The sequence below is a fragment of the Bicyclus anynana genome, chromosome 16, assembly GCF_947172395.1.
Source record: "Bicyclus anynana chromosome 16, ilBicAnyn1.1, whole genome shotgun sequence".
Taxonomy (NCBI): Eukaryota; Metazoa; Arthropoda; class Insecta; order Lepidoptera; family Nymphalidae; genus Bicyclus; species Bicyclus anynana.
Window position 1 is genome coordinate 9,442,353 of NC_069098.1, and position 8,315 is coordinate 9,450,667.

Consider the following 8,315-nt stretch of genomic DNA (forward strand, 5'->3'; position numbering starts at 1 on the left):
TCCGTTGGGTTAGTTTAATCCACGGATTTATGGCCCCGACTACCACACTTTAATCCGTTCTTTAGGAAAAACTAAATTACTTTACTGAACTTTTGTAATACGATTTTAGATCCAAGTTTGCAAACTTCTAACCTAATTCCGGAGATGAAACTGGGAGTTGGGTTAGATAAGAATACCATGTGAACCGATTTTTTTTTTAAGTAACGAGATAAGTTTTGACAGGACTACGATATAAAGGTACGAATTAACTAATATTATCTATGGTAAAGAATTTTAGTTAATAATTCTCAAATAAAAAACTTTGATTTACTGGATATCATAGTAAAAATATATATAATTATTACTACATGCTTATAATTACTACCTATGTTTCGTTAACTAAAGTGGATTCTTAACGGAAACTAACTTTGAAAAAAAATTGCATTGAAATGATTTCGAATAATGTGATTATTATTTTTTATTAAAGTTCCACAAGCAGGTTGCACAGTGGAAGCGTGCTGGTCCCATAACCCAGAAGTCCGTGGATCGAAACCATGCTCTGCTAACTTTGTAGGTAGCAATGATTTTGCATAACTATATTTTGTGCAAACATTTTAGCACAGTTCAGTAGTTTTAATGGTACCGGTGTTTTGACGAGGATCAAACACAAGCAGAGTGGCGCAGTGGAAGCGTGCTGGGCCCATAACCCAGAGGTCCGTGGATCGAAACCACGCTCTGCTAACTTTGTAGGTAGCAATGATTTTGCATAACTATATTTTGTGCAAACATTTTAGCACAGTTCAGTAGTTTTAATGGTACCGGTGTTTTGACGAGGATCAAACACAAGCAGAGTGGCGCAGTGGAAGCGTGCTGGGCCCATAACCCAGAGGTCCGTGGATCGAAACCACGCTCTGCTAACTTTGTAGGTAGCAATGATTTTGCATAACTATATTTTGTATAAACATTTTAACACAATTCAGTATATTCCATGGTACCGGTGTTTTGACAAGGATCAAATACAAGCAGAGTGGCGCAGTGGAAGCGTGCTGGGCCCATAACCCAGAGGTCCGTGGATCGAAACCATGCTCTGCTAATTTTGTAGGTAGCAATGATTTTGCATAACTATATTTTGTATAAACATTTTAACACAATTCAGTATATTCCATGGTACCGGTGTTTTAACAAGGATCAAATACAAGCAGAGTGGCGCAGTGGAAGCGTGCTGGGCCCATAACCCAGAGGTCCGTGGATCGAAACCATGCTCTGCTAACTTTGTAGGTAGCAATGACTTTGCATAGCTATATTTTGTATAAACATTTTAACACAATTCAGTATATTCCATGGTACCGGTGTTTTGACAAGGATCAAATACAAGCAGAGTGGCGCAGTGGAAGCGTGCTGGGCCCATAACCCAGAGGTCCGTGGATCGAAACCATGCTCTGCTAACTTTGTAGGTAGCAATGATTTTGCATAACTATATTTTGTATAAACATTTTAGTACAATTCAGTAAATTCAATGGTACCGGTGTTTTGACAAGGATCAAACACAAGCAGAGTGGCGCAGTGGAAGCGTGCTGGGCCCATAACCCAGAGGTCCGTGGATCGAAACCATGCTCTGCTAATTTTGCAGGTCGCAATCATTTTGCATTAAGTAGGTACAATTATTACATATATTATGAAATGATATAGGTTCTCATCCTTTTAAATAAAACACTGACAATATATATTTTAGCATCTAATTTTCCGTAATTAAAAATACTTTTAAAAATTAGAACTTTCATTGTTTAAAACATAAATAAATATTATACAAGCATACATTCTCACCGCTTTAGGGTATAAAAGCGCTAATAGGATTCATAAACTTAAGTCGGTAACGGTTTGCTTTCTCACTTGCTGTTAATTAACACACCTTGCATTTATCCGGTGTTACATCTTCCCATTCTTATTGGAACACTAGCATAATACCCGTTATTTCTATTATATATTGATGATGGTTGTTTAAGTATTTAAAAGAACTTTTTGATATACGTATTCGCTCGCGGCTTCGCTCCCGTGCAGAAATCTATACTAATATTATAAAGCTGAAGAGTTTGTTTGTTTGTTTGATTGAACGCGCTGAACTACTGGTCCGATTTGAAAAAATATTTTAGCGTTATCCTATTTATCGAGGAAGGTATAGGCTATATATTATCCCCATATTACTACGGGAACGAAAACCACGCGGGTATATCCCTCGTAAACATGAGTTTTTGTCTGATTGCATTGTTGAACATGTATGCAGATGCGTTCAGTAGTTGAATCGTATAAACGTAACAAACGAACTCACCGTTGTATTTACAAAAAACAGTAAGGATGATATTTTTTCTATTGTCGGAATAGTCTTAGATCCGTATTAGAAAAGTCTCTCACCCCTAAACAGATGGATGAAGGTCGATGGGTGAAGGTCGGACAGCAAAGACAACTTTGTGTAATAGCGTTAAGGAACGTCAACACAAAAATGCCGTTTCTTAGCAATCACTTACAGACAGATGATAATTTAATAATATTATGTTTGTTGTAGCTCTTGCAGTTTTACACACCAACACACCTATCACATATCCTGTCATGTCTTTACAACTTACGAAAGTAGAAAGACTATATGTAGATGTTTGAACAAGAAAGTTTTATGATTATCTTCCAAAAGCTGGTCTTGCTACAAATCTTTTGATCTATTTAGGGACGGAATATTATGGATTTGCTATAAAAATGTGTTGTTTGCCACTAAAAACTCTTTCATATCTTTATAATAAAAAATGAGTCAGTAGATATTATTTTTAGATATTTTATGACCAACAAGCTTGAAACTGTGTAGTAGCCTAAAACGATCTCAATTTTACTGTTTATATAATATTTAGTTAATTAAACAATTTATTTGCGGTACATATCTCTATCGTTTAGAGATAGCGTTTTCTACTACATGATTTTAACTATAATACGTAATAACTGCTGTTTTCTTAGTTTCATTTTTTGTAATTTTTAGTGTGGCATGAATATAAAATCGATGGAACATTTATTACCTTGTTTGAAATTTTTCCAAAACTTTGACGATCTTCTAAATAGATCCTTTTGTCACGAGAGGTCTCGGTTTCAAATACCAGCTTGTTTTCTAAATAGATCTACTTATTTTCTTACAAACAGACAATGATATTAAATACTGTTTGATAGATGTGTTACTAGCACATGAAAAATGAGGCGCTGAAAAGAGGAAATTTATTTTCAACTCAATGTTAGTTGTGGACAACAACGAAAGTTATTTAAACAAATTATACCTAAATATCGTTTATAATGAGTTGTATGTTCAGGAGTTGTAATAACTTAATATTCATAAATACATATATAATGAAATTAAAGACAAAATCGTGCATGTGTGTGCTCAGTTTTGTAGACTATTGTCCCGATCACTTATTGCGGTGATTTTGTAGAGACGTAACTGATAGATAGTATAAAATTATCATTGCATGATACCACGTATAAACCTCAAAACTGTGGAAACTGTTACAAGTTTAAACATCAAATTCTCATACACAGATTAAGCGTAAGAAAATTACACTCGCAAATCGTTCGCAACACGCAGTATACAAACAAAATATTGGTTATTATTCATGATGTAGTGCAATTTGAATCCGACGTCGACAAGACCCGCCGCTTATGATGCTAAATTGTGAATAAAATGGGCCATGATTTATTTGAGACGCCAAAATATTCGCACGTGCAATATTTTTGACGGGAAGTGAGTTGTGAAATGGGATCTGAGAATTATGTATTCCTTTTTTAAAGCGCTGATGCTTACGTTTTTGTAACATTTTTTTTTAATACAAATTATTATTTTTGTGAATGTTTAATATAACAGAATGTTTTTTTGGTAGGTAATTATTGTTTTAAATATCTTTATTGATATTGTGAACATATATGTTGTTTCATTTTCAACTACTTCATTATGATAATCCTGAAATTTTGTAGACGCGTCGTCGTGGAAGATAAGGTCGGTACATTTGATCCAAACAAAAGTCATGCTCCTGTGGGATTGTAAAATAACTTCTACAAGCAAGCGAAGCAGTGGCCAATAGGTAATTGCAAATAAAAACATCCTCCACAGTTTAATTTTTTTGGTACAGCTTACCCACAGTATATCGGCATGCCTATTCATTAATTATGTATGTATAAAATTGAGTTAATAGTAATTTATCAGATTTTATAAAACCATTGTAATGAATTAGTTATGTAAATCTAATTTATGCACTAAACAACGAATGAAATAATTCATTATTAAGAGATAAAATATTTAAAGTGCAAACATTTTGAAATACTCGTAGTTTATAATTTATATTATAAATTACAAATACCGATAGTAGACCGTTATTGCAATGAAACCGTTATTGATTAATAAGTGGAGTGCTACACTCAGACTAATGGACAGAACTGTACAGTTGTTATAAAATAATATTTAAAATAGAAAGCAAAATCATTTGCTAGATTTAATATTAGCAGAGCATGGTTTCGATCCACGGACCTCTGGGTTATGGGCCCAGCACGCTTCCACTGAGCCACTCTGCTTGTGTTTGATCCTTTTCAAAATACTGGCTACGTCGAATTACTAAATTGTTCCATAAAAATTACAGAGTAATATTGCAAAATGATTGCGACTTGCAAAGTTAGCAGAGCATGGTTTCGATCCACGGACCTCTGGGTTATGGGCCCAGCACGCTTCCACTGCGCCACTCTGCTTGTGTTTGATCTTTGTCAAATTACTGGCTACGTCATGTTACTAAATTGTCTCAAAATAAAAATTACAGAGTAAAATTGTAAAATGATTGCGCTTTGCAAAGTTAGCAGAGCATGGTTTCGATCCTCGGACCTCTGGGTTATGGGCCCAGCACGCTTCCACTGCGCCACTCTGCTTGTGTCCGATCGTTGCCAAATTACCGGTTACGTCAAAGCCACTAAACCATTCCAAAAAATTAAACTTAAATAAATATTGCAAAATGATTGCGACTTGCAAAGTTAGCAGAGCATGGTTTCGAACCTCTGGGTTATGGGTCCAGCACGCTTCTACTGCGCCACTCTGCTTGTGTTTGATCCTTTTCAAATTACTGGCTACGTCAAGTTAGTAAATTGTCCCAAAATAAAAATTACAGAGTAATATTGTAAAATGATTGCGACTTGCAAAGTTAGCAGAGCATGGTTTCGATCCACGGACCTCTGGGTTATGGGCCCAGCACGCTTCCACTGCGCCACTCTGCTTGTGTTTGATCCTTTTCAAATTACTGGCTACGTCAAGTTAGTAAATTGTCCCAAAATAAAAATTACAGAGTAATATTGTAAAATGATTGCGCTTTGCAAAGTTAGCAGAGCATGGTTTCGATCCACGGACCTCTGGGTTATGGGCCCAGCACGCTTCCACTGCGCCACTCTGCTTGTGTTTGATCCTTTTCAAATTACTGGCTACGTCGAGTTACTAAATTGTTCCATAAAAATTACAGAGTAATATTGCAAAATGATTGCGACTTGCAAAGTTAGCAGAGCATGGTTTCGATCCACGGACCTCTGGGTTATGGGCCCAGCACGCTTCCACTGCGCCACTCTGCTTGTGTTTGATCCTTTTCAAATTACTGGCTACGTCAAGTTAGTAAATTGTCCCAAAATAAAAATTACAGAGTAATATTGTAAAATGATTGCGCTTTGCAAAGTTAGCAGAGCATGGTTTCGATCCACGGACCTCTGGGTTATGGGCCCAGCACGCTTCCACTGCGCCACTCTGCTTGTGTTTGATCCTTTTCAAATTACTGGCTACGTCGAGTTACTACATTGTTCCATAAAAATTACAGAGTAATATTGCAAAATGATTGCGACTTGCAAAGTTAGCAGAGCATGGTTTCGATCCACGGACTTCTGGGTTATGGGCCCAGTACGCTTCCATTGCACCACTCTACTTGCTACCTCTCTTTACGTGTTTTAAAAATCAGTAAATATTATTTTTATATGCCAACTTTCAGACATTACCACGTCTGTTGTTCGGGTTGTGCCTATAAGCCATAGCAAGATTACGGCTGAAAGAGGGAATACGAATTGTGTGCGCTGTACATATTTGGGTTAGCGGGGTTAATGTAATTATGCTAAATTCTTTAAAGACTATTATCAGATGTGTGTTATAATAACCGGGACTGACGGCTTAATGTGCTCTCAGAGATACGGTGGTGTAACACCATCAACATCCGATTGCTCTAATACCACTCCAGGCTGGCTATTACTGAAAATTTCTCAACAAAAGTAAAGTTCTAACTTGGTAATCGAACCCATAATTTAGTAATTCAAAGTGACATAAGCTAACCACCGGATCAACGAAGCAAATAATACACATACCTACTCATTTACAGCAGAACCTGGTTTTATATACAATATATCAGCTTTGCAAATTTACACTGCACGATACTGATTGTGTCAGATCCTCGGGGGGAGATATTTTTTGTCAAACAATTAATATTGACTCTGTGGTAGGTACGAGTATAAACCGCAATTTTGTCCGACTCATTGGACCATGAAATTGACAGATGTACAAAATAATAACATAAAGTTACTGTAGACCTTAAACAAAAGCTGAAGTAGGTAATTGGTTTGCCACTGCTATTCTATTTCAAACGACCCTTTTGTTATTTAAATAACAATGCCAAAATTATTTTTGTTAAAGGATCAAATTAGGTTTCTTTGTTATCTTAGTCTTTGTTTCTTTTAAAATACAGGTATTATTCAATGAGCAACATATACTTTTTATTTATCAAGACAACTCTTATATGATGTTTTAAGTATTAAAATGAAAAATTTAATTCACATACGTAGGTATAAAAAACTGCGCCTACTACTATTGTTTTAGATAATTAAGTTTTAGTAATTTAGCGTTGAAGGTTTTATTTTAAGAGAAATTCATAAATTTTTATTAACCTCAACGTATTCGTTAAGTCGACAAAGGCTTAACAAAAGTAGAGTATCGTAATTAAAGCATTTTAGGTGAGTAACACAGAGGAAAATGGATTTAAATTCTACACTATACTTTTCTAATATTACTAATCACAACAATGAATTAATTGGTATTAAACAAAAAATTCAAGTGTTAAAGTTGATGTTATGTGAGATGTGTTAAATTTGATGTTATGTGACATAGACCTGCTTGCTTTTTCTGCAATGTTTCTGTATAAAAACCTTCTGCTAGCATTTCACAACCTGACTAGGTTCTGTCTGAATGCTGGCTTACAATTATTATTATTATTGTATTTTGGAGTAACTTAGACGGTTAGTTTAAGAGTTCAACTCAAGCAGAGTGGCGCAGTGGAAGCGTGCTGGGCCCATAACCCAGAGGTCCGTGGATCGAAACCATGCTCTGCTAACTTTGTAGGTAGCAATGATTTTGCAATATTTATATAAGTAAGTATATTTTTTTTGGAATGGTTTAGTTTCTTTGACATAACCTGTAATTTGGCAACGATCGGACACAAGCATAGTGGCGCAGTGGAAGCGTGCTGGGCCCATAACCCAGAGGTCCGTGGATCGAAACCATGCTCTGCTAACTTTGTAGGTAGCAATGATTTTGCAATATTTATATAAGTAAGTATAATTTTTTGGAACGGTTTAGTGGCTTTGACATAACCTGTAATTTGGCAACGATCGGACACAAGCAGAGTGGCGCAGTGGAAGCGTGCTGGGCCCATAACCCAGAGGTCCGTGGATCGAAACCATGCTCTGCTAACGTTGCAAGTCGCAATCATTTTGCAATATTTATAAAAGTAATTATAATTTTTTTGGAACGGTTTAGTGGCTTTGACACAACCTGTAATTTGGCAACGATCGGACACAAGCAGAGTGGCGCAGTGGAAGCGTGCTGGGCCCATAACCCAGAGGTCCGTGGATCGAAACCATGCTCTGCTAACGTTGCAAGTCGCAATCATTTTGCAATATTTATTTCAGTATATTTTTTTTGGAACGGTTTAGTAGCTTTGACATAACCTGTAATTTGGCAACGATCGGACACAAGCAGAGTGGCGCAGTGGAAGCGTGCTGGGCCCATAACCCAGAGGTCCGTGGATCGAAACCATGCTCTGCTAACGTTGCAAGTCGCAATCATTTTGCAATATTTATATAAGTATGTAAATAATTAACTTTTATTAATCAAGTAGGTACGGTACATAAATAGGCTAAACTTTCCCGCGTTGAATTGCGATAGAAATTCTTTGCGCGAGAAAGCTGCCCGCCCGAGGGTCGCCTGTTGCCACTCTGAGGCGATGTAGTATGTATAATTTTTTTGGAAC

The 8,315-nt window shown here is 36.4% G+C and overlaps 8 non-coding genes across 8 annotated transcripts; 3 read left to right on the plus strand and 5 right to left on the minus strand.

Annotated features, from left to right (window-relative positions):
* The first annotated feature begins 648 nt into the window (after positions 1-648).
* Trnam-cau (transfer RNA methionine (anticodon CAU)) lies at positions 649-720 on the plus strand. Its single transcript has one exon. It is a non-coding gene; the product is annotated as a tRNA-Met (tRNA).
* A 104-nt stretch (positions 721-824) lies between these two features.
* Positions 825-896, plus strand: Trnam-cau (transfer RNA methionine (anticodon CAU)). The gene has a single exon. It is a non-coding gene; the product is annotated as a tRNA-Met (tRNA).
* A 3,775-nt stretch (positions 897-4,671) lies between these two features.
* On the minus strand, positions 4,672-4,743 carry Trnam-cau (transfer RNA methionine (anticodon CAU)). Its single transcript has one exon. It is a non-coding gene; the product is annotated as a tRNA-Met (tRNA).
* Positions 4,744-5,187: 444 nt separating this feature from the next.
* Trnam-cau (transfer RNA methionine (anticodon CAU)) lies at positions 5,188-5,259 on the minus strand. The gene has a single exon. It is a non-coding gene; the product is annotated as a tRNA-Met (tRNA).
* Positions 5,260-5,361: 102 nt separating this feature from the next.
* Trnam-cau (transfer RNA methionine (anticodon CAU)) lies at positions 5,362-5,433 on the minus strand. The gene has a single exon. It is a non-coding gene; the product is annotated as a tRNA-Met (tRNA).
* Positions 5,434-5,532: 99 nt separating this feature from the next.
* Positions 5,533-5,604, minus strand: Trnam-cau (transfer RNA methionine (anticodon CAU)). The gene has a single exon. It is a non-coding gene; the product is annotated as a tRNA-Met (tRNA).
* A 102-nt stretch (positions 5,605-5,706) lies between these two features.
* On the minus strand, positions 5,707-5,778 carry Trnam-cau (transfer RNA methionine (anticodon CAU)). Its single transcript has one exon. It is a non-coding gene; the product is annotated as a tRNA-Met (tRNA).
* Positions 5,779-8,039: 2,261 nt separating this feature from the next.
* Trnam-cau (transfer RNA methionine (anticodon CAU)) lies at positions 8,040-8,111 on the plus strand. Its single transcript has one exon. It is a non-coding gene; the product is annotated as a tRNA-Met (tRNA).
* The last annotated feature ends 204 nt before the right edge of the window (positions 8,112-8,315 follow it).